Genomic DNA, 23,777 nt, shown 5'->3' with positions numbered 1-23,777 from the left:
GAGAGGAAAAAAGAAAAGTAGCACACCCTCACTTTCATGGCTCATTGTATCTTGTTATCTTGATAAGGAACCAAGGGGTTCCAGTATGACTTTTTTTTGTTAATACTGCACCAGAACCATTTAGATTTACCTAGTTTATGGTTTGTTGCTTGGTTGTTGGGCTTTTTGGTTTGTTTTTGTTTGGGCTTTTTTTGTTTTGTTTGGTTTGGTTTGGTTGGTTGGTTCATTGGTTTGGTTTTTTTTGGTTTTGTGGGGTTTTTTTGGGGGGAGGTTGGTTTTTTGGTTTTTTTTTTCTTGTTTCTTTTTGAAGTAGGAGGCATCTGCTTATGCAGATTTGAGAATTAATTTAGAAAGAGACCCCCAAAGTCTTAAAACCGTTGTGATACAAGCCAACTTGAAGAAAGATTGTTGTCAGCTTGAATAGAATTATTCAAAAGTATGACTCACATAACACTGCATCTTTATATTAATACAGTTTATATAGAAGAAAAACAGTAGGTCAGAGAAGTTTTTAGAGGAACATATCTAGCAAATAACTTTACAATGCTTAACTTACAGTTTTTTACAAGAATAGGAAAATAAAATTTCTGGATAGAAGTAAATACTGCTTTTAAAAGGCCTCTGAAAATTGTGTGACTTGACTTCTTATGTAAGTCAGAAAAGGAATTTTTGATCCAAGGTGTTTCTTGAAGAGAGAATAATGGTTTTAAATTGCAAGATGCCTTAATCAATTAAACAAATTGAGAAAAAATACTGAAGTGCCTTTTACTTACAATTGAAACCTATGGTTGTCTGGTTTTACTCATGAGAGTACCTTACTTCTCGACATTTAATATTCTTAAATATTAATTTAAGAGTTTTTGTAATGGAACATTTGCCTTTACAGTTTGAAGTTGCAAATGCAAATAATATTTTTAAGCTTTCCCATGTAATATTTTATTGAACCATTTAAAAAAAAAGCTGACTAAAGAAGGTATTTATGCAATGAGAGGGGATTTATTAGTATGAGAAATTTAGTTTTCCTGCATGAGGCCCAGCGCTACTACTACAGAAATCAATCCCCAGCAAGATGACTGTATCTATATTGAATAGTATGGTACTCAGAAACATATACAGTTAATAATATATAAATGTATCTAACCCCCATTTTGAAAGGTGTTAATGAAATTATCATTCAAGAATTTTGAAAACATCACTTACAGATTAAATAAGGACATCCAAAACCAGAATAATTAAAGGGTAGTTGGGAAGAAAAAATATATGCAATTTGATTAAGTGAGGTAAACAGCCACATACAAGGAAAATAGAATGATATAATATTTATTTCAGTTGGCAGAAGAACATATGATTGGAGGTAGAATTGGTAAAACATGGTGTGCAGTTATTCTGAGTTATTCTATTTTAGCAAATTTAATAATGTAATCTTATTTAATGTAACTGCATTTGGACTGAATGAAGTAGCACAAACTGCACATCAGAAAGATGTAGATTGGAAAGTGTTAATATTTAGAGGTGATTTGTTTTTGGCGAGTTTTGAGAAATAAATAAAATGTCAGAATTAAGAAAAATATATTTGGAGAACTAGAAATTGCATATCTATGGAGCTTTGGGCTCTCTAGACTAGTAGTGTGAGGTACAACAACAGCATAAAGAGATAGTTACTTTATTAATTTGTGTGTTAATTTATATAGCCCAGTTTTCCATCTAAATTGTCCAAAACACAGACAGTTCCTTTAATTGCCCAGTTTTTATACAGAATGTGAATAACTTTTCTGGGACACTCTTGGATGCTTCTTTGAGTGGTTGTGTAGATGTGTTTCACTGCATATAAGCATGTGCCCCATGAGTGCGAGGACAAATTATTTGAATGAAAAGGTGCAATAAACAGTATCAGCAGATCCGTGGAGCACCCCCATGTCCACTGACCTCAGGGCATTAAATAGTCACATGAATACAAACATGGATGATTTAATTACTTCCATCATACCACAGAGATGGAAATCATGCAGCACATGTGCTGCATGATTTACTTAACTTTAGTTGTAATAGTCTAATTAATTTCATACAATAAATTAAGTCCCCTAATGATCATTAGCAAAATACAGTTTGAGTTAATATACTAGATGTATATCTCTGTATATGGATAAAGGAGTCATAGGTTACTGGTGTTTAAGATTTTCCCTAGTGTAATTCTTCGGAGAGCAACATATCCCAAAGTAACATTTCCTCTTTCTGAGATGAAACATTGAGCAGGGAAGAGAGAGAGGGAAGGAGGGGAGAAGACTTCTCTTAAACAGAGATAAATTTATTTCTAAATTTTACAAGTAAAGCTATAGTTATGATTGAAGACATTATCTCTTGTTCAGTGTCCTAAAGTCTGGAATTCTGATCTTCTGGGACATATCCATTAGCAGGATCCACTTGTATTGGCAGGGAAGTCTGATGGAGGCAAGAGGAACCTGATTCTCAGTACAAGTTGCTGCCCATGCATGTAGAAGGCATAAAATATCCCTCAGCAATATGACATGTCTTTGGTTCATGTATTTTAAAGTTCAGGTTCTGAAAAGACTAATTTTATTATTTGCATACTCTCTGCAGGGACCTTGATAGTGGCTGGCTTTGTGTTAAGTGCCTTATGTATTTATAGCCCAAATAGTAGTGATTGTCTTTGTATTTCAGCATGGTGTCATACATAGTGCTGAGTGACTTGTTGGCCTTGTGGCTTTTCTCTCTCATTCTCTTACAAGCTGTCCAGCTTATTAGAAACAATAAACACCAGAAACAGAATGCCTTCTACGACTGATTGCAGAAGAAAATGTACCATTCCAAATCAGTGACAGAGCCTTCTATCTCTACAGGAAGGGTGAGTGGGCTAGCAGTTCAGTGTCAACTATCAGTGCCTCAGCAATTTCATTTGCTATTTCAAATTCAGATTGGAGTAGTATCCATAATCTCCTAACCAATCACTAATCCTCAGGGATTTTGAACTGCCAGCCTGCAAGATGTCTATTTTTACATAGGGATCCATGCAGCGGAGAAAAGACATTAGATTCCTCATAGGAACTCTGGATTACATTACAGACTGCTACCCTTGAGTCTTTGTCATGAACAGAACAGGAATTTTCTGTTTTCTTGGTGTTCACCCTGCCTCCTCCCAGAAAAAGCAGCCATCACCACAGCCTGTTCCAGAAAATAAAGCTTTGAGGTGTAGTACCACAACAGCTCGTTGATTCAGTTCACACAGGTCTAAAACTATATCATCAACAATTCTCAGACTTACAGAAACAACACCAATGTAAAACATTTTACTATGGTTTTACTGTTATACATCATATTATCAAGAGCTTTCTACTTCCCAGAGGAGAGATTGTAGACAGCAACTGGTCAATTAAATCAGCTTCTAGGTCATCTTTCAAGATCAGTGAAAACCTCTCAGCATTTAGAGTCTCTCCCAAAACATTTTGTACTTGAGATACATTCTGAAAGCACAGCCTTGCAGTGACCTGATACTTGCTGCATCAGGTGTCTGGGGTACACAAAGGAGTCCTCTCCTCATCAAACTTTGAACAAACGATACTCATTAAGGTGTCGCCTTCATACCTTGAAGTAGCAAGGGTCTGGGGGACAGCCAGATCTATTCAGAGACAGGGATTTGCTCATATTCAAAATCTTTGTGATGTTCAGGAGATGCCTGCTCTCCATATAAATATTTCAGTCAGTACTCTCTGCCTTGAACAATAAATAAATTCGGGGTTGTTTTTCAGGGACTTCCCAATAAACAACAGGGTAATTAATCATGTATTTTTGTCAACAAGCCAGTGAGTGTCAAGACCATCCTTAGGAGCTTTTAAGTGACATACAGCTCTAAGTTAAGCCAGTCAGAACTAGGAAACATTTGGGATTAGAGCTGATAACTTTAGAGCCTTGAGCCTTTCTAACCTTCAGCATATCTAGCCATCATATCAGGGAGTCAATAGCACTGACCTGTCTTCCAGAGTCACATTTTTCAAATGGGGACTTCTAAATGTGTGCTTGTTCATAACAGATACAAATATGTGTCCTGTTCTAACTAGAGGGATGCTGAGAGCTCCTGAAAAAAATGTTTTGTTTACCTGTTTATAACACGGGCTTTGTGTGCCTTTTAAAAATCTTTCTTTGTGTCTTGTGAAACTTTCAGTACATTCTCTTTACCTGCTTAGCCAGACATACCCTTCTGACATAATAATCAGATCCTACTGCCAAACCCAGTGTGATTACAGCTGATAGACAGGGCGTTGCCCAAGTGAAATCTGCTGACAGAAACTATTTTGCAACAGTACAGATCATTTTGTGTCAAATAGAGTCACTTTAACTAGAGTTACTCACAAACCCGAATGAAAAGACTTTCTGTTTGAGTGTCCTGGCATGGTCAGTCTCCCTGAACCTCTTCTACTTCAATAGTACAGGACTGTTTAATAATTTTGACACTAAGTGGAGTTTATATCATTTCTCTTAAAGTGCATTATTCTGCAATAGCTGCTTACCTTCCTCTGCACAGTGATACAATATACCTTAACTTGTAGTAGGATTTAGGAAAGGCTTCTGGTTTTTTACCTAACAATAGAGACCTGTCTTACCTGTCTGTATAATTTTTTACTTACAGAAACTGTGCTTTCCTGTCTGCCTGAGAAATATTTCTGTATCTTGTAAAACACATGGCAGAGAAAATTGGAGAATACCGTATGAATTAAGAATCTCCTACTGAAATAATAGGAAAATCTCACAAGCTTCTGTGGTTTTCATTATGTTGTTAACTGTGCCCACTTAAGGTCTACTCTAGAAACAATGTCCTCATCCTTTGGAGGAGGCTTGAACTACTTTAGCTTCAGTTTTCTGCTTCAGATTTTAGATAAAGTTTATATTGATACTTTGAGCTCTAGTTATTAGCAAGTAATTTTCTTGGAACAGGGCTGATTTCTGTGGATTGGCAAATTTTATCCTCTTTATTTCCACTCCCTACAATTCTTTTAGATTCTGCTTGCAGAAAGACCAGCAGGGCTTTAAGAGCACAATATGCATGACTGCGTCTTTTCCTCTAATGCATCTCCCCTAACAGTGGAAAAGAATGACTCTCTCAGAATGTGCTCATCTAGGCTTCCAGTTCCCCAGGATCTTGGAAGGACTTCCTTGCAATAGCAGCTTCAGCATCTGCCACAGATAGCAGGCAGACTGATGGTTGATTGGCAGAGCTAAGAAGAAATAGATTTCCAGCCCTGGGGCAATGCAGTCTTCTTCAGAGACTGTAACTACAGCACCCCTCTAACAAATAGCAAAAGTTGTGTTTTCAAAACAGCAATAAATGTTTTAAAGCCACAAACAAGAAGGATGGACAGCGATCAACTTTTCACTTTCTCTATCAATAAAAAAAAAAAATCAGAGGAGAGCAGTAGGCCTGTTCAAAGTATATAGTACAATAAATTATATTATTTTATATGTTCATGGGTACTATAGTCACAAGATTCTTTTACTAAAGACAGTATAGATTACCCAAGTTTGCAACAATCTGAGGAGAGACTGCACAAGGCCATGGAAGAGATCTGGTGAAGGTCACCTGAACCTCATCAGGTTCAGAAACCCTCCAAGCTAAAACAAAGTTGGATACTGGAATGTACGGGTATTATCAAATGTGCTTGTCCTGGTCCTGCTGTTCTCTGAGGGAATATTTGGATAAGAATTGGCTTTTGTCAGCTGTTGGAGATGGGTAAATGGGCCAAGTGTATGCCTGGCCTGAACCAGTCTGACCTCTCTAGTATTCTTAAAGTTTGTTTATGAATCATGACCTACTCACAGTTTTTGCAAAAATGAAACAAAATACTTTCAAGACTTTCCCCTCTTTAAATTCAATCAACTAGAGTCAACCTTAGTCATTCTGATTCCATTTACTGCACTGTCAACTTTGCTAACTTCCCAGTCTGTAGTATTTCAAAGATTTTATTGCATATGTTAATGAAATGCCTCTACCTCTCCTTTTTTCTCATCTAATCTTGCCCTTCCTTAAATCAAACTTTATTCATCTTTCTCTCTCTAGAAACTTGTTGCTACTATTGTAATTCTGAGTAGTGACTTACACAGAGGAAATCTTTGAGTCTGGCAAAGAAAAGTGCAAGAAAAATAATAGAAAATCCATGGGATAGTGTTGTTTCCATCACAGTAATTTGGGAGGAGGAGGAATTTCATTCTAATCCATCTTGAGTAAGTAGATCAAATCCACAGATCTATAGTACCAAATCTGTAAGTCATAGTCCAAAATGCAGCAAGCCAGGTTTGCAACTATAGAAAATTCACAGAAATAATTTTCCTTTCCCTTTAAACTTGGGAAATTGTCCTGACAGAAGGTTTATCCTTCTAAGTCACTTTGCAAGGACAAGGAAGTTTAATGGGGAATCTGTTTTCAGCAGAGATTAAGATTGTGAACTTTTATGTTCAGTTCCCTGGTTAGCCCAAATCCTGTTCAGTTTTCAGTAGACAGGCACAGGTGCAGCCATAGCTTGAGGAGGAAAAGAATGGAAGGATCTAGAGTTTTTCATAGCATCCTTTCACCCTTTCCCTTCTGCTGCTGGTAAATCTGCACCTGAGCAGCCAGTGCATTAAAGAAAAAGCCTATCCTGTTTGGCTTCTTACTTCTAATGCCTCAGGTATGGAGGAAATGAAGGCAAACCTCTGTGCCAGGGCTCTGTCTCCTTAGCTTTGAATGTACACCAGCAGGCACAGTATGGACCCATGCTGGTTTGAACACACTGTAGTCTAAATGGCTATAAGAGAAAGGAGGGAAATCACATTTTCTGTCGCTTGTGTGGCCTCCTGGAATGATTAATATGTGTTTAATGAGTTCTTTATGAATGCGTTGTTTAAATTAGAAGTTTATTTTTTTTTAACAAGACCACTTAAAATTAATTATGAAATTAGGGCAGCCAGCATTAAGGTTAAAGCTAGTATAGTATTTTAAAATAACACAATAAAAATAGCATGCCAACACATTTTTTATGCCAAAGTTTTAGATAAAGTCAAACCACTGAAGGGATGGAAATCACTGGCAGAGAATTTGGAATTATAACCTGCAGAATGTGAAACCAGCTTCTGATAGCTTTTCTTTTTTTCTTTTAATTTACTTTATATTAATGACTAGTATGTTCAAAACTGAAAAATCCACTGGGAGATGAAAAAGCAGGTAATTTCATTTTTTCTCATTAGGTCCATGAATGAAATCTGTAAGAGGATGAGATGTACTAGTTGTACAGTCTTGAAGGTCATGCTAACTAGAAACAATCATTTAAGTTCACCAACTAGCAAAGATTCATCCTTGTTGAATACATCAATTTTCCATACGGTATGATCTGATAAGGTTTTTTTCTTACATGTTGTCTACAGTCATAGCTAATTAATTTAACTGAGAAAAAAATGAAGGGCTCTTTTGCTACATTTCAACTGAATCCATTTTCCATCTGAATACACACTTTTATAGATTATAATTGGAAGACAATGTAATGGTAAAGAGAAGTAATTAAATTTTCTATCATAAGATGTGAAAATTAAGAATAAGAAGTTTCTTATATAGATGACCAAATAAAAATTGTGCAGGATGAAATCACAATCTAGATACCAAAAAGAATAATATCTTAGAAAGAGGATATATTTAATTGAATAAGGGTCTTTAAAATGAAAAAAAAAAAAAAAGTAAATATAAAACTGGACCAAAATAGACTGCGTAAGACAAGGCTATTCTCTTTTCTGTTTTAAAAGGTACCTAGAATTGATAATTGAACTCAGAGACACAAACCAATTCACCCAGTCTGCTGATAACATGCACTTGTAGTTCTGGGTCCTAAACAAACACAATATGGGCCTTGCAAGTGCTTTAGAAAGGCCTGGTTAATAATCAGTTGTCAGGAGTCCCCTCTGACCCTTGCGGGCCCTCCTTCCCTCGGAACAAAACCCCAGCATCTGTTGCCAGTTTGAGCCATCGCGGCGCAGGAGCTGAGCCCTGTCACCGCCGCCTCCCTCATCTCTGGCTGCGTGCAGCGAGGGAAACCTGCGTCTGCAGCTTGGGTTCAGAGCAAATTAAAGAAAGCTGGGCAGCTGAGTTACTGAGACCTGCCTCGCTGTAAGGTAGAAAGAGATGACCTGGGGTTAGGTGACCCTGACTGTCAAGTGGGTTGTCTTGACAAACAGTAATTGCTTGACAATTGCTCTAGGCTTGGAAAACACACGTTATCATGTTCATGCTGTATCTGCTGATAGAGATTGTTTTCATTACACATACTGGATATTTCTAACTCCACTGAACCTACTGATGTTTGAAAACATAGATAAGTTCAAACTAGAGGTCTGAAACTTTAAAGTCTGAAACTTCAAATCTCTTCTTTGTTGGAGTTACTACTTTTGGCTAGTGGATGTCTGTCTTTAACTCAAGAATCAGTTTATGTCCAGTATGTCTAGCATCTACAGTGGTCTTTGGAATGCTGGGTTGTTTTTTTGGGTGTTTTTTTTTTTTTTTTTTTTTTTTTTTTTTTTTAATGCTGCCTTTGTTAGAGCTGGAGGAGTTTCAATGAAAGAATATCTCAGTTTTGGTGAATGCTATTGTCATAATTATTTCCCTGTATAGGTTTTAGCATTAAGGCTGTTGGACACATTAAAGAGCAATCCATAGTCACAGCTCAGTATTTAAGGCATATACAGAATTTCAGCATTAATTACATATTTTATACCCGGTAAGAAGAAGGTAATATTTTTGGTCCGTACTGTAACAGAACTTCCTTTTGAACTACTGTCTACAGTTACTGTTTCCTCCCCTTTCAGCAGAAGTTTCATTGGTAATATAAATGTAAGCCTCTTCCCAATGAAAACAATCTTATTTTATTTGAAATACAGTATTCCTTTTTCTGAAAACTTGCTGAGTCTCCCTGAAAATATCTTATCTTTCATGTTTTTCTTTATTCCTTAACATGTCTGCTTAAGTATTGTGAAACTTCTCAGTACAAGTAAGGTTGTAGAGAAACACACAAGATTATAGGAAATTTTTGTGGTGTAAAGATTGCTAAAATAAAAGAAAAGAAGGGTAGGAAGCATGCAATGTATAGCACTCATAGGGGCTCAAGTGCTTAGGGAGGTGTTTTAAAGGAAAGGCGGCAGGAGTCTGTCAGGGGTCAGTACATGGTCACTCATGACCTCAGGGGCATAGAGATGTAGAATCCTTGTGACATGATTTGCAAGAGAATGTGTGGGCTTTGATTCACTCATTTACACAGCATCAGAAAGTAAATAGGAGACTGCTTTCTTATTTGATGAAGACTTCAGTCATCCAGATCAGTATCTTCCACCGAACTTCTTATCCTTCCTTCCATTTTCATGCGCCTCTTTCGTATTTTCAGCCTGTATTTCCATCAGGCTCTCCCTCTAGAATGATAACTCTTATGCATAAGAAAAGGACAGTTTTGCTATTATTTGTAAATTTATTGTCGTATGATGTCATACAACCTGTCATTATTTTCATTATTGCTTTCAATTGAGATATCTGCCAGTCTGAATGTTGAAATTGTGTATTATTAAAAAACTACAATTGTAGTACCTAGATGTAGTATACAGCTTTTTATCTATAGACCTCAAGCTTCTTTTAAGCCTGGAATGAGATTTTGTTCCTTTAAAACTCTCAGGTAATAATGGCTGAGGCAAGACTAAACAGGATTTATTCCTTCTCACTGTTAGGCCACTTGACAGATTGATACAGATCTTCTAGTCTCTGAGTGCCAGTGGCTCAGCCTAGTATTTATGCAGTGCTTTGTGCAGACTCTTTCTCCCAATGCAAAACTTGCCCTATTCCAACAGGAGGTGGCTTATGGCTTCCTTTTACAGTTCCTGCAGGAGGATCCCTGGCTGAGATATGAGGCTTCTAGTGCCCTTTCCCAGTCAGGGCTTCATATCTAGTGTAAAGAGAGTGGAAGACCAGTGAGAATTTCAATCACCATAACTTTGGGTTTCTTTTTTTATGTGGCAGATATTATATGGCACAGGAACTCCTCTTAAGAGAGACCTTCCTAGATGGATTAACCTCTTGAAATCCATCTGGCATTGATAGCTAGGCACCTTGCCTTGGGAACTGTGTTTTATATTTTGAAAAAGACAAATGTACAGGTAAAGGAAATATTGCTAAACACTTTTTTCAGATCTTATTTTAGACTTTTTTCACCCTAGTATCTGTAGCATTGGCACATCCTGTAAGCATTTTTTTATCTCTTGGATTCAGCAAGATGTAGGACAGTTTTAATTGTCCCTATCTTAGAATCGAAAAGTCATTGGTGAAATTCTGAGTTAAGGACAGGATTTTGGTCCTTATTTAGACTCCTGTGCCAAACTTTGGTCAAAGCACCATCCATCTTCCATCTTGATATATATTTAACATCATGAAGTGTCTAGGAACAGTAACCAGAAATCTGCTCAGATGGTAAGATGAAAGACAGAGCAATTATATTCTTTAATGTGTTACTCAATCCTGTTTATTTAAGCATATTCAGGAAATTATGATAAGTTCCTTAACATCTCTTTTAATTTATTTACAGGTCTGCTTTGCCTGTAGTGCTGAGCTATTGTGATATTTTTTTATGATTTGCATCAAGCGTGAAGCATTCAAAGCCATGTGTGAAAGGTAAGTTATTTCAAGAATACTGTTGTTTTTATATGTCCTTAAAAATATTGTATGTTTATGGGAGAAGTTTTCATCACCTTATTGAAGATTCAGCTCTGTTGAGAAGTCACAGTCCTGAATAAAGAATGTTACGAAGCAGCAAGAACTCCTGCAGGGAGCTCTGAGAGAGATTTTCTCCCAGTACTTGCCAATATAGTGAGGAAGTGTGCATACTGCACCAGTTTTTAAAATAGTGCAACCTGATCCTTTCTTTACAGTTCAGAGGGTGGGGGTGGGGAACGAAGGTGAAAGAATAGGAGTCCATATACTCCTCCTCCTCATTTTGGGTCTGGTTTTCTCTATTGAGAAAGGGAGTGAAGGGAACATTAATTGTGAATGACTATTATGAGAAAGGACCCTTTGCTCTCACCCTTCACATTTCTTATGACATAGGCCAGATTTAATCTAGTCCATGTTAGGAGAAACTAAGTACACTTTGCAGTGTCATAATGAGATTCCCCCTCATTTTCATTTTCCCTCAATGGTATGCAAATTATTGCTTGTAAGGGATAAAGATCTGTAGGAGTTATGAAACCAAAGTGATTGCACTAATGTGGAGCTCCTTCTAGCTAGCCTGCAGTGTTTATTGCTCTCCTTAGTGTAATAAAACTAAGATGAAATACTCTTCAAAACAAAAGAAACCACCTAATTTTTCTCTATCTAATAAAAATAAAATTGCCTAACAAATGTAAATTACTAACCACATCTTTAAAAACGAGGATGGACAATGTGTAAGTCAGGAAATTGTTTTGTTGAGAGTTTCACTTGTGTGTAAAGTTTTAAAAGTTATCCAGATATAGGAGTTTATAGATTTAACTTAGAAAGACTACCAAAATTAATAGTCAGTTGTTGTGACAACCAATCAATACAGTGTTGTACAGTGAAATCTTTGTGAAATTTATTGTTTTATAAAAAAAGGATGTTTATGTAAATAACACATTCAGACAGAAACGAGGATACTATAAAAAGTACAGTGGTGTCAGTAATGTTTTTCTACCTAGTGTTGCCTAGTTTTCAGCATATTTATTTATTACTTCTTCGTGGAGTCTAAATGTGTATTTCTCATCTAGTGAACTACTACTGAATTCCTAGTTTCCATTCATCAAAGTATTCATTTGTACCTGTAATCCATGCTAAGAACACTTTTTTTAGTCTGTGTTAGGTGTATGTTGTGTGCACATGATGTACAAATTTTGAAGTGATGCCCTGAGTAGCGAATATGATCTATTCATATGTTGTATTCAGAATACTAACTATATGTGCAAAAAATACTAATGAAAACTATTACAGTACTTTCAAAATATTCATAAGAATATATTACTTTTTATGAAGCATTAATGCCAAACTTGAAAATTGTTCTATTAGACATCCATCAATATAGTTAGAGGGTAAAACCCAGAATATAAAAGTAGGTTCAAGAGATGGAGCTGAGGAAAACAATACTGCTTGTTTCCAGATACTAGAAATGAAATAAGGGTTTATCCAAGAATGCTATTAGTCTTCAGTTGAAAGTATCATGCCATCACTGGCTAACTGCTGGAAGGAAGAGAGAATTTTCCTTTCTTAACCACTTTCCATAAAACACCAGTTACTATAAAAGGATAGCTGGAGCTGTTCTTCTTTCTTCCTGCGCCTCAGGCTCCGTTTTTAAAAACTTTTTTTTCTCCCCCTGTGTCTTATCCATTGTAAATAACTACTGCACTTCCCTGCTGTTAATAGTACTGTCATACACTGCAACAACATAAAATAGATATTTTTGATAACATAAGAGCTGGGTAGATGCTTCTAAAAAGCAGTAACTGGGCTTGCAGTCTTGTTAGTTATGCATGGCTGCTGCTTGTTAAAGTGCTACTGTGCAAAAGCTGAAACACTGGAACTGCCTGCTTGCAGAACCAGGAAGACTGTACTGTCTGAATCAGTCAAATTTCCAAATGTAAGTTAGTAACACCCTTTACAAATGAGAAGATGGAAATGCATCTGGAGTTTTAAATTAAAGCTGTAGAAATCTACAGCATAGGCCTTTGTGGTAATCTGAGAAAACTGCTTGGTATTAGAAATTATAGGGCTGCATTAAAACAAAAGAAAACAAAACAAACAAAAAAACCACTGGGATCTTATGTACAGGATAGGACTACAAAAAAAATTTAAAAGTATCAGACATCAAATGTTACAGACTGGTCACATAAACAGTAATACAGTAGTAGTTGACTGATAATCTTTTTCAAGTGCGAAAAAAGGAAAGAAGGGTCATTCAGCTAATCATGTGCTAAATTACTCATTTATGTACTTCAATTGTCAAAAGAAAAGCAGAGTTAGATAAACTAGTAACAAACAAGCCTTATTTTTATAAACACAAAAAATTTTCATGATCTTCCAGATTTAAAAAGCCTTCATACTATAACACACAACTGAATAAAAACTTCATACTGTACATATTAAAATACAGGTTTCAATCCCAGTGAGTTGATACAAATTCACTCTTCTTTGAAGTCTAGTAACCCACCTCTAATCTCCAATGGGTTTTGAAGTTAAACCAGAAAGGACTGTTGGTGTGAGGAAGTGTTTACATGTGTGTGCATACTCACACACACACATAATATACCTTGTTCCCTAATTGATAAATTTTAGATACACATACCTTAAAAGAGAAAGTAGGTTGATATAGAATACCTTTATATGTGGAATTTTGAATTACATTTGTTTATTATCTCTGGGAGTATGACAGATCTGTGGAACAACTAATACCAATTCAAGGCCAGAATTTAAAGGCAAAGTGGGTTTAAGGTAAGCAGAAACAGCTCATGGTGATGGGAGTTGACTCCAGTTTCTGTGCCTCAGTCATTAAGCTATGTCCCTACCGAAGCTGCTTTTCCTGTCCACCTAATACATCTAGCCAGTTTTTGTTTTCAGAGAACAGGCAGTGTTGGGGCTTGCTTTGTACTGTTGCCACTTTAATTCTCTCTGTGACAAGCTGCAGAGCCACAGAAGCAACCTGGCAGCAGCACTTGAGCTCCAAGTGCAGCAGAAGTAGGGAGCCCTGGAGGAGCCAGTCACAACCCTCGGTCACTGGCCAGCCCATTGCTTGTAGAAGTTAGCATGCTTAAGTTGACATTGATCCCTCAAGGGACTAGCTACCAGCTAAACAAAACTGGAGCACAGGGCTAGCCAAGCATAGATTCTCTGTGACCCTGTGTCAGGACCTGTCATCCTGTTGTAAAAGCCAGCTATGTTACCTCCTTGCCCTCTGAGACTCTCAGGGAATCCCCAAGTAAATGAAGAGGAGAGTTATTTACATCTCCTTCACTTTTTTTTTTCTCCTTAAAAAAAAAAAAAAAACAAAAAACCACAACCCCAAAAACAACTGAAAACCCCCAAGAGATAATGGAGTACTTTAAAAAGGCATATTTGTTCCCATATGAAGGCTTACTACAACAAAGCAAGAATAATTTGCTCTATTAATTATGGATAATGGAAAATGTGGAAGTATCACTGTGGTTAAAGAAGTGAATGTACTGTCATTGACGGTATCACAACTGCTGTATACAGCTGGGAAAGGCAGACACATTGGAATATCACTAGTAGTTTAGAATATTTAGAAGCTAGGCGTTCTATTAAGTCTATTAAAAATGCTGAGGGTAGAAATGCTCATTTGCTTTTGCAGAGGAAATAGAGCAAAGATACACCACAGCAGAAAAAGCTAGCAGGACAAAGGAGATACTATTGACTCATTCCAGACTGCCGACTTAGCAGCTCAACTTTGTTTCCTTTTAACTTTTGTAACAGTAGGAGCTCAAAGCTTCTCAGTCTATTTTCTGCACAAATAGAAACACCCAAACTTCAAAAAGTAATATGCTTTGAAGAAACCCAAACCATTAACACATTAAAAACTGTGTGTACTATTAAACAGGGCTTCGTGGTTACTTGAATTTTGCAGCAAGTAGATGCTGGTGTTTTGGTAATAATTTTTACACTGCTGCATTCTAGCAGACAATTCTTGACAAATGTCTATTTGTAAAGCACTTTTTGTTAGTTTTAGTGTGATACAGTTTTATTGACTTTGCAGTGGGTATGTACTGCTTCAATATTTTCACAGGCTGACTAAACCCCACAGACACTTTTCCCCAACCCAGTAGCAAATCGCAACAAGTTTCTAACCCTATAACATTACACTTGTAACGCTGGGGAAAGCATATGATGTGTGAAACTTAGATTTTCCTCAGTACTCAAGTCTATATCCCTTAAAAACCCAACAAACAAACAAACAAACAAAAACCCGTAATATTTTTATTGTCCACGCTGGACAATGGAGTGTCCAGGGCCATCGATATGACAGCCTCTACGCTGACGGCATCCCTGTCCCAAAGCCCCATCAGGACCGTGCTCCCCGGCAAGAGGCCGGCCCTCTTGTCCCCGATGTGACTTCACGGGCACCCCACGCTTGCAAATACGCCTCGCCTCTCTCACGAGCAATCCCTTCTACAGCGTGCGCTTAAAACGTCACAGAACGTCATAAACTCAAAATGATCGGCCTCGCGTAAGCCACGCCGGTACCGGAGCGCGCGAGTCGGGTTTAACTTTGGAGGCGTTCGGCCCCGGTGTCGGCGGGGCCCCGCGGAGCCGCTGCCGGCGCCGGTCCCGGGGGCGCGGGGGGGCCGGGCCGGGCGGGCTCTGCCGCGGCGTCGGGGGGCCGCGCCCCCCCCGTTGGCGGGGCGGGCTGTCACTCAGGCGACGTCACAATACGCCTGTGTGAGCGCTGTAAACACTCGGGCGGGCGTGTGTGTGTGTGTGAGTGACGCGGGGGCGCGCCTCCCCGCCCCCCAGCTCCCCCCCGCCGCCCCCAGGGTGGCACCGAGCCGGCCGGGGGGGTGCGAGGCGCGCCCCCGGTTGTTTCCCTGCGCGCATGGTAGCGGCACGAAAGGTAGCATCACTGGAGCAGGGGATGATGTAATTCTCCCTCCGGCCAGTGACTGCCTGCGCTTGCACCGAGCCGACTTGCAAACCGGAGGGAGGTGGTTGTTTTACCCGTGATCGTATCAGCATCTCCTCACGGCGCACCCCCCCCAATGCCGCTTTAAACCCCGCTCCGCTCATCCCTCCCCTCCCCGGGGCACGGAGGAGGGATGGGGCTGGGAGGAGGAGGGGAGCCCCGCGCCGTGTGTGCAGGGTAAACACGCCAGCGAGCGCCGCGCCGAGCGGTAAACAAGTCTGAGGTGCCCTCCGCCGCACGGCAACTTGCTGCGGGCGGGGTGTCCCCCCCGCACACACACGCACGCACGCACGCACACTCACTTCCCCCTAACAAAAGCCCGTTTAATATCAGCGTCAGCTTTTGTTCGGCGGGCGGCGGCAGCAGTCCCCTCTCCCGGTCACCTTATTTCACCGGTCGGCCCCCCCCCGGCCAAATCCACGGGTCCCCCACGCCCCGTCCCCCCTGCGCGCATCCCCGCTCGCTCCGCGGCGCTGTCCCCTCACCGCCTCCAAAGCTCCCCCCCGCCTCTTCCCCGGAGCTGCCGGTCCCTGCTGCCCGCTCTCTGGGACAGCAGGCAGGTAGGCGAGCAGGCGCCCCCCCCCCAGTCCCCGAAAAGGCAGTAGCTAAATGGCACTTACTGTCAGAAGAGAGGGCGAGGGGAAGAAGCTCTTCTCTCGGTGCAAAAGCAAAATAGCCACTCGCAGGACGTTGCCAGCTTAGGAAGCAGCAAGGGAAAATAAAAAAGATCTTCCAGTAGCGGAGAGGGGGGAGGAGGGGGGAAGGGGAGAGAGGGATAAAGGGGGGAGGAGGATTCGCCTTTTAATCGGAGAAAAATAAAATCAAAAAATAACCGCTTGTGTGTGTGTGTGTGTCGTCCCCCCCCCCACCCCGGGTTGCCTTTTTTGTGCAGTTTCAGCAAAGCTGCGAGGAAGTTGGTCCTTTTGTTCCACTATTTATAGATTGCGTCAACATTGCGAAAAGGAGAAGGCGGAGCGGTGGCACTTACTCCTCGCCGAGGGGTGGTGGGGGAAGATATCGGGGTGGAGAGGCGGGGCGGGGAGGGGGCGAACCTACAAGCCCGGCGAGTAGAAGCGACTTCAGCGCTTTCCCCCACCCGCCGCTGAAGCCGCCGCGGCCACGGGGGGAACCGGGCGGTGCGGCGGCGGCGGCGGCGGCAGCGGGGAGAACCGCGCCGCTTCCCCGCCCGGCTGCCGCCGCACAGCACCGCCCCGCGGGCGGCGAGGCGAGGCGCGCCGAGCCGAGCGGCGGGGCCACGGGGACGGGGGAACCCGCCGCTCGGTTGGGCGCTGATCGGCTCGCCGGTACCCTCCGTCTCCCGGTAGAACCTGTTGCGACCCCTCGGCTAGGAGCTCCGAGGGCAGGTGCACGCACCACCCGGCTCCGTTTTCTTTACGAGGTAGCGCCGAAGGGTTAATACGGGGAGCCGAGGGGAAAACATTTTAGAACCTGAGGACGTGAAACTTAAGTATTTTCTCCGCCACCGAAGAAAAAGCAGGGGGAAGGGGGCAGAAGCGGGGAGAGAGAAGGGGAACCGCAGTTTTTATGGCCGTAGGCCAATGTTTCTAAATTGAATGTAAACAAAGAAAACTGCAAACACCAGAGGAGGGCCTTCCACCGCCGCCAAGGCTGGGGGGACGTGTTCCCAAAGGGGTGCCGAGCTTTGCCCACGCCTCCTTTCCCTCCGGGTTCCGAACGCCCACGGTCACCCCGGCCACCGCCCTCGGCTGCCGCGGGACGGGGGGGAGCTTTCTGCCGGCGGGGACGGCGCAGGGTAGCCTGGAAAAAAACCAAAACAAGTGTGCTCCTTTTTGTTGTTGTTTTGTTTGTTTCCTTTCGACTTGTTTTTTGGAGTTTGTTGTTTTGTGGTTTTTTTGGGGGGGGAGGTGGGGGTAGGGGAGTGGTTTTGTTTTTTTGGGTTTGGTGTTTTGTTTTTTGGTGGGTTTTTTTGTTTCCCCCCCTTTTTCTTCTTTAAGAGCGAGGCCTCGTCCCTCCCCGGGAGGCAGAGCCGCTGTGCCCCGGGCGGGCGGAGGCCGGGACCGGGCTTGCCCGAGCCTGCCGAGTGCTCCCGGCTCCGGCCTCGGGGCTCCCTGGAGCTGCTGGTGCTGTTATTGGTAACATGCTCGGGGAAACATCCACAGGGTTCTTGCTCGGTTGAGCAAATCTTTCTATGTTTAGACGAGAAAATCCTTCCTTGCTATCACGCACAGGCCGGTAGGTTGTCACCACGGGGTTAGAGAGAAGCTGGAGGAAAGGAGGAAGGCTGGAGACTTGCATGACAGTGACACCCGTTACGTGATCGCCCTAAAAATACCTCCGATGGACCCGTGGGCGATTCTTGCCCAGCAGAAACACAGCCGTCGAACCGGGCGACGTTTGGGGGTTTCCCCCCGCTCCTTGTTTTCATGAGTTCTATGGGCAAACGAGTTCTCATCTTATGCTTCGGACAACAGATGCTTTCGCGATGATGATTTTCTGGGGGAGAGTGCTATTCCCTCGGAACTCTCCCCCTCCTGCTCCGCCCAACCCACGCACGGTCCCTGCTTGCGGGGGAGCTCCCTGCGGAGCGGGGAGAGCAGGTAATGCCTGAGGAAAGCTCCAAGCGAATAAAATAAATTCCGTTAGTGTGGTGCCTTTCTTGTGGCGTCCCCTGAGTGCCGGGCTTTTCTCTCCTCTACAACTTTGCCGCCAGATCTCCGTCCCACATCGCTGCTCTTGGGACAGAACACAGTGCTTGCTCATCTTCCGTCTTCCGTGGGCTCTCCGTGGGGACTGCGGCTACTCTTCGCTCAAAAAAGAGAGAGAGAGAAGAAAGTAGTAAAAAGTAGTAAATGGGAAAGGAAAAAAAAAATAACGAAAATTACGTAGTTCGAAGACGGACGGTGTTGAGTGTCGGATTGGTTTTTTGTGTACAAAACCTCTGGCACAAGTGAGCTCTTTTAACAGACTTTTAACTGATGGTGTAAAAATTGAATGGTGATGGAAACTAGTAAACAGTGGAAATAAAGGACAGATCCAAACTGTGAATCGTGAATAAGCCTTCTTGGAAAGAACTGAAGTGAGTAGAGAGTAGGTAGGCAATTCTCTCGCTTCTATTCTGAAAAAAGAGTGCGACGCGTTGGCACCTTTTTTTTTTTTTTTTTTTTTTTTTTTTTTTTTTACGTTCTGAGAGAAAAGAGTAAAGAAAGAAAATTAGCGTAATAGCGTTGTGGTGGAAATGGGATGATAAAAGCGAGATGTGAAAGGCATAGTTCCCGAAGTGGGCATGCCCGCCCCGGGCGCTGCCCCGCCGCAGCCCGGTGGCTCGGAGCCGGCGGCTGAGCTTCAGCAGAAGCCACGGCGTTCAAAAATGTTGCAACAGCACTTTGGAAGTCTCTAAAGAAAAGCTGAATTGTTGGAACTTAGGTAACTTAAGGAAACTCGTTATGACCTACATTGCTGTTCTGAGTCAGCAGCTGCAGCCCCAGCCCCGGCGGGTCCCGCCGCCGCGCTCCCCGCACCCCTTGGGCGGAGCCGCCCCCCCCCCGCCGCCGCCCGGCCTCGCTGCTTCCCGGGTTTACAAACAAACTCGCCTGGATCGAGACGGTTTCACTTCTGCTCTAAGGAATGCCTCCGCCGCTCTTTTTTTTTTTTTTTTTTTTTTTTTTTTTTTTTTCCTCTCCCAGGTTTGCGGACAGAGCAGCTTGCCTGCCTCAGCGCTGATTTACCGGCTGGTTTTTGAAGGGGAAAGAGCTTAAGCGGAGGAAAAGGTCTTTTCCCCAAGTTTTTAAGCGCTGTACTTTATTTTCCGAAGGGATACTGATTGTTTTCTGCACCGACAAATAGATGCCTTATAGGGAAAAGTTACTACGTGTTGCACACTGCTTTGCTCTTAGGATAGAGAAGGAAACTCTGAAATTCCAATCAAAAACTTACCAAACAACTTTCCGTATTTCTTCTGTAATGTAAAGTAAAAGTAGCAACGATTAAACTTCAAATGTCCTCACTGTCAGGATTCATAGTTGAATCCAGTTTGCAGAGAGCTCGGACAGTTGAGCCGAGCGTTTGTTAAACGCACCGTCGGCGTCAGAGGAACAACCCAGAATGTTTTAACATCTTGATTAAAGTAATCTGTGTGCGTAGGTACCACATCACCCCGGCTAGGCGAGGGACGGCGAAAATCACCCAGTCAGCTTTCTTCGATATTCAAAATGACGAAAGACTCGAGATGAAATGACCTCAGAAAACTCCGCCTTTGGAAAAAACCGCTCTTGCCGCCTCTCCCTTGCCCCCCGCCGTTCCCCCTCAATTCTCACTTTTTGTTTATCGACACGTCGTTGCCACCAGCAGGAGAACTGAAACGGCAAAACTTAGCTCCAAACGCCTTGGTTTTCCGGTCAGGCGTTTGCCAGGTTTGCACACCGCTTCGAGAGCTGCTTTTGGTATTATTGTCATTATTACTGATACATTTTTATAAACTTTTAGGGTTTTATTGTTCGAGTATGGCAAACTGCTGCATTTTATAATAGGACGGGAAAATCTAATTTCCTTTCCGTTATTTATTTTTTAAAAGACAGTATCACAACAGTGATAGAGACTTGATTCGATGCTCTTTAGAGACAACTTGTAGCAGCTGTGAGTTTCTTGCAATAATGATAGTTCAGTGTCTCCTCTTAAGAAAACAGCGAAATTCGGAGGCAGAGACTGAAAGCAGCTCCCCGTGCCCCTAACCGGAGAGGGGGAGGAGGAAAATGCCTCCTGCGGTTTGGGGTGTCGGGAAAGAGTTGTTTCTCCGTGTGGTAGTGGCACTTCCCCAAGCCCCGTTTCCCAACAGATGGGTTTGCAGCTGGACACGGGGGTTCGTCCCTGCTGCCTCACCGTGGGGATGCCCCGCTGTCGCTCAGCCACCTCCGGCTCTGCGCTCGGCGGGTGCTGCCAGCCACCACCAAATAAAGTCAACGCCTTCGCCTGCCTGATATCTCATTTTTCAAAGAACCCCTAAAATTCCCCCGTGGTGTCATGGAAAGAGAGAGCTCTTCTTGCTCACAAGCTCCAAATGTCAAAGGCAAAGGGGAGAAGGTATTTGCGCTTAAGGGAGGAAAAAGTGAAAAAAAACCCTCTCTTAAACCTAAAAGCAAAAAATCCAAGCCCAACAATAAAAGCCCCAGATACAGCTGGGGAGGAGTGAGAAGTGAGGGAAGAGGGAGTGAGAAGGGTGGGCTTCAGCTGTATCGAGGCTGACACGGTGAGTCTGCACTATCAGCGAAGCGGGAGCGACTCCGGCATCCCACTTTCTTCCTCGGCGGTTTTCTTGGGAATTCTGCGGGAGCACCGCGGTTTGTCCCGGGCTGCACTCCCCGGGCTCTGCGAGGCAGCCCCGGGACCCCGTGACCTCCCCTTGCCCCTCGCTCAAACGCCTCCAGGGGGCTCGGGCAGCCCCCAGCGGGACGAGGGCGGGCGGCGGAGCCCCCTCCGCTTTCTGAGATCGCTTTCCGTACGGTCAAGCCCACAGAACGGGCTGGGAGGGCGAGATTTTGGGAAACCTGTGGACAGAATGGACGTGATCTGCTTGTCGAGGCGAGACTGAAGTATCAGTAACCGCAGTTAACACCGGTCACTTCTACCGAGATTTTTGGGGCGCCTTTTTTTTTTTTTTTTTTTTAATTTTTTTGGGTGTGTCTAGACCCGCGTAATTTCGTAATAATTTTTCAGACACCGTTGTCAATGTCCAGCGTGTGTGACCAGGTTGTTAAAGAATGGGCGATTTTTGTTTATACAAACTGGATTTCTGCGAGGTTGAATTTAACCCCGTGCGGCTCAACACGTTTCTTTTACCGAAAAAAGTACCTTTCTGGAGTGCCTGCCGTCAGCTCAGTACTGCTCTCTGTTGCAGGACCGAAAAGGTACGATGCAATGTATGCAAAGTGACTGTAGCCTTTCAGGATGTTACTGAGGTTAAATCAAAGTCCTGGGACGGTAAGAGCGAAAATCTGGTAGCCGTCCAAGAACAAAATCGTTATTTTCAATTGAGTCGAGGTTTGGGTTTTTTTTTTTTTTTTTTTTTTTTTTTTTTTTTTTTTCCCTCCCTCCTTTCTTCTTTTTCTTTCCTAGCGTAGCTAGAAAGTGTCTTTGTTCTGTGTAAATTATTGGGATCTTTAACACGTTCTCGTCACGATTGGTCGGTGGGACGATACATACAGCAAGAATGACAGCTCTTAGCAAAAGAAATGCAGTAGCCTGGGTTTGAATGACCAGTGTCCCAGCTAGCACGTGCCTTTTCCTTTGGGTTTCCCCCCCACCCCCCTTATTTATTTATTTTATTTTATTCTAACTTCCGTGATTTCCGAGCTGTGGCCAGGAGCAGGGAGTGTAATTTCATAAATGTCCCCCATGGCAGCGTAGCCGCCTCTGGCCGGAGAGGGGCTGCCGGACACCGGCACCGTGGGCATGGGGACATCACTTCTCCCTTCCGCAAACGTTAAGATGCTCCCTCCTTTTCGTTCCCCAGTCCAAAGATTTCTGCGATGATAACAAAATATCAAAATAGCGGCTCGCTTTCGTGCCAGGCTCAACATCCTGCTCATCCCCTCGATGTCAGCTTTCTCAGCGTCCCATTTTCGAACACTTTTCCGCAGAGATGTCCCCAAGCTCATGTTTTTGTATGTTCCCCGTCCCTCTCCCGCTCCAGTGGCATTGAGGCGGGGTTTCATCTCTTGTCAAACTTTACACAGACTTGTGTATAAATTCAGGTATTTGAGCTCTACAGACGAGTATGTTATCTTCCTATTTGGCGTAATTAAATTATGTAATTTAAAATCTCGTCGTAAAAATACCAAATGCAAATACTCGACAGCTTGGGTGTCTGGTGGTATTCTTATTTCTGCTGGCACATCAGGAGTTATTTAACATGTAGGAAAAAGCGAAGGATCGCTTCTTTTTAGCAGAAGGTCAAGCGGTGCAAGTAAGCAAAAAAGTTCAGAGGATCGGGAAAAGCTGAAATGTCGCTATAAAAAAAAATATAAAAAGCAACAACTGTTTAGGGTTCCCCCCGCCCCCCAAACGTGACCTTTTGGACTTGAGCTTAGCTGTTGCTTCTGGGTTATTTACTCGTTCGGGGAAGACGCCGAGCTGCTGAGGGTCCCGATTCTGGTCCCGGGGCAGTTCTCAGTGGGACGGTAGGGCAGCCAGGGGCCGGGGGGTCCTGGCAGTGCAGCCGTCCTTACCATCACGTCTTGGCCAGGCGAAGCGAGGCGAAGAGCAGCTGCCTGCCTGCTGCAGATCTGCTTTCCAGGCTGGCTTTGGCTTCCGGAAAAAAAAAAAGAGTGGCTACTGTAAAATGTTCAAATTGCTCGGATGGAAACTTTCCGGTTGTGTTGGAAATATGTAAAGACAGAAATGACAGTGACACCGCTTCGAAACGTAGCTTTTGACTCCCTAGAAACCTTCGGGACCTGTTAGAGAATGACAGTCATTTCCATACCGCTCCGCTGAAACTGAAACTTGTATGCGTGGGGGAGATTTAGACTTTCCTTTTCCTTTACCTCTGGGGAGTGGGGGAATCCTTTATCACCGCCTGTCCTACCATCCATGCTACGGAGCGCCCTGTCCATTTCCCGCAGGTTTCCAAGCGGGGCAGCGGAGTCTCCCTTCGGACAGGGTTCATTATCCCTGCTCCCCCCTTTCCCCCTTTGACTGGCCTGTGCGGGACAGAGGGATCGCTTACGGCCGGTGGCTGCACCGCCCCCGGCACCCGCGGCCACCTACCCTGCGCGCCCCGGCCGGGGACAGTGGTTCTGCATGCAGTTACTTCCAAATGATTAGTGTTTTGTTGTTTTCTTTCCCCTAAAAATTTTTTATATATACATATATATATAACCCCATAAATATAGTTTGTTTGTTTGTTTTGTTATTATTTCTGTGTACCAGCCTCTTTTCTGGCAGACACTCGAGCCAATGAAGGCAGCGGGCGTGCAGACAGCTGCGGCAGCCCGGAGCTCTCACCTTTCTCCTGCTCTCCTCTGAACGCTGCCGTTAACACGCTGGCAGTGCTGGTGATCCGGCTCCAGGGTCAGTATTTACCACCAGGCAGTCGTT

The 23,777-nt window shown here is 43.1% G+C and overlaps 1 protein-coding gene and 1 long non-coding RNA gene across 2 annotated transcripts in view; one reads left to right on the top strand and one right to left on the bottom strand.

The window, feature by feature from the left end:
• Window positions 1-16,936, bottom strand: part of LOC136357726 (uncharacterized) — a 78,224-nt gene extending 61,288 nt beyond the window's left edge. The window contains exons 1-2 of the long non-coding RNA XR_010742936.1: window positions 16,761-16,936; window positions 16,325-16,401 (exon numbers count right to left, since the gene is read on the bottom strand). This is a non-coding gene — a long non-coding RNA (uncharacterized lncRNA). The remainder of the gene's footprint in view (window positions 1-16,324; window positions 16,402-16,760) is intronic.
• Window positions 1-23,777, top strand: part of TRIM13 (tripartite motif containing 13) — a 212,133-nt gene that overhangs the window by 85,912 nt on the left and 102,444 nt on the right. The window lies entirely within an intron of this gene.

The sequence above is a fragment of the Sylvia atricapilla genome, chromosome 2, assembly GCF_009819655.1.
Source record: "Sylvia atricapilla isolate bSylAtr1 chromosome 2, bSylAtr1.pri, whole genome shotgun sequence".
NCBI classification, from domain to species: domain Eukaryota; kingdom Metazoa; phylum Chordata; class Aves; order Passeriformes; family Sylviidae; genus Sylvia; species Sylvia atricapilla.
Note: the sequence above shows the minus strand (reverse complement) of the source record. Positions and strands in the feature narration are given on the sequence as shown.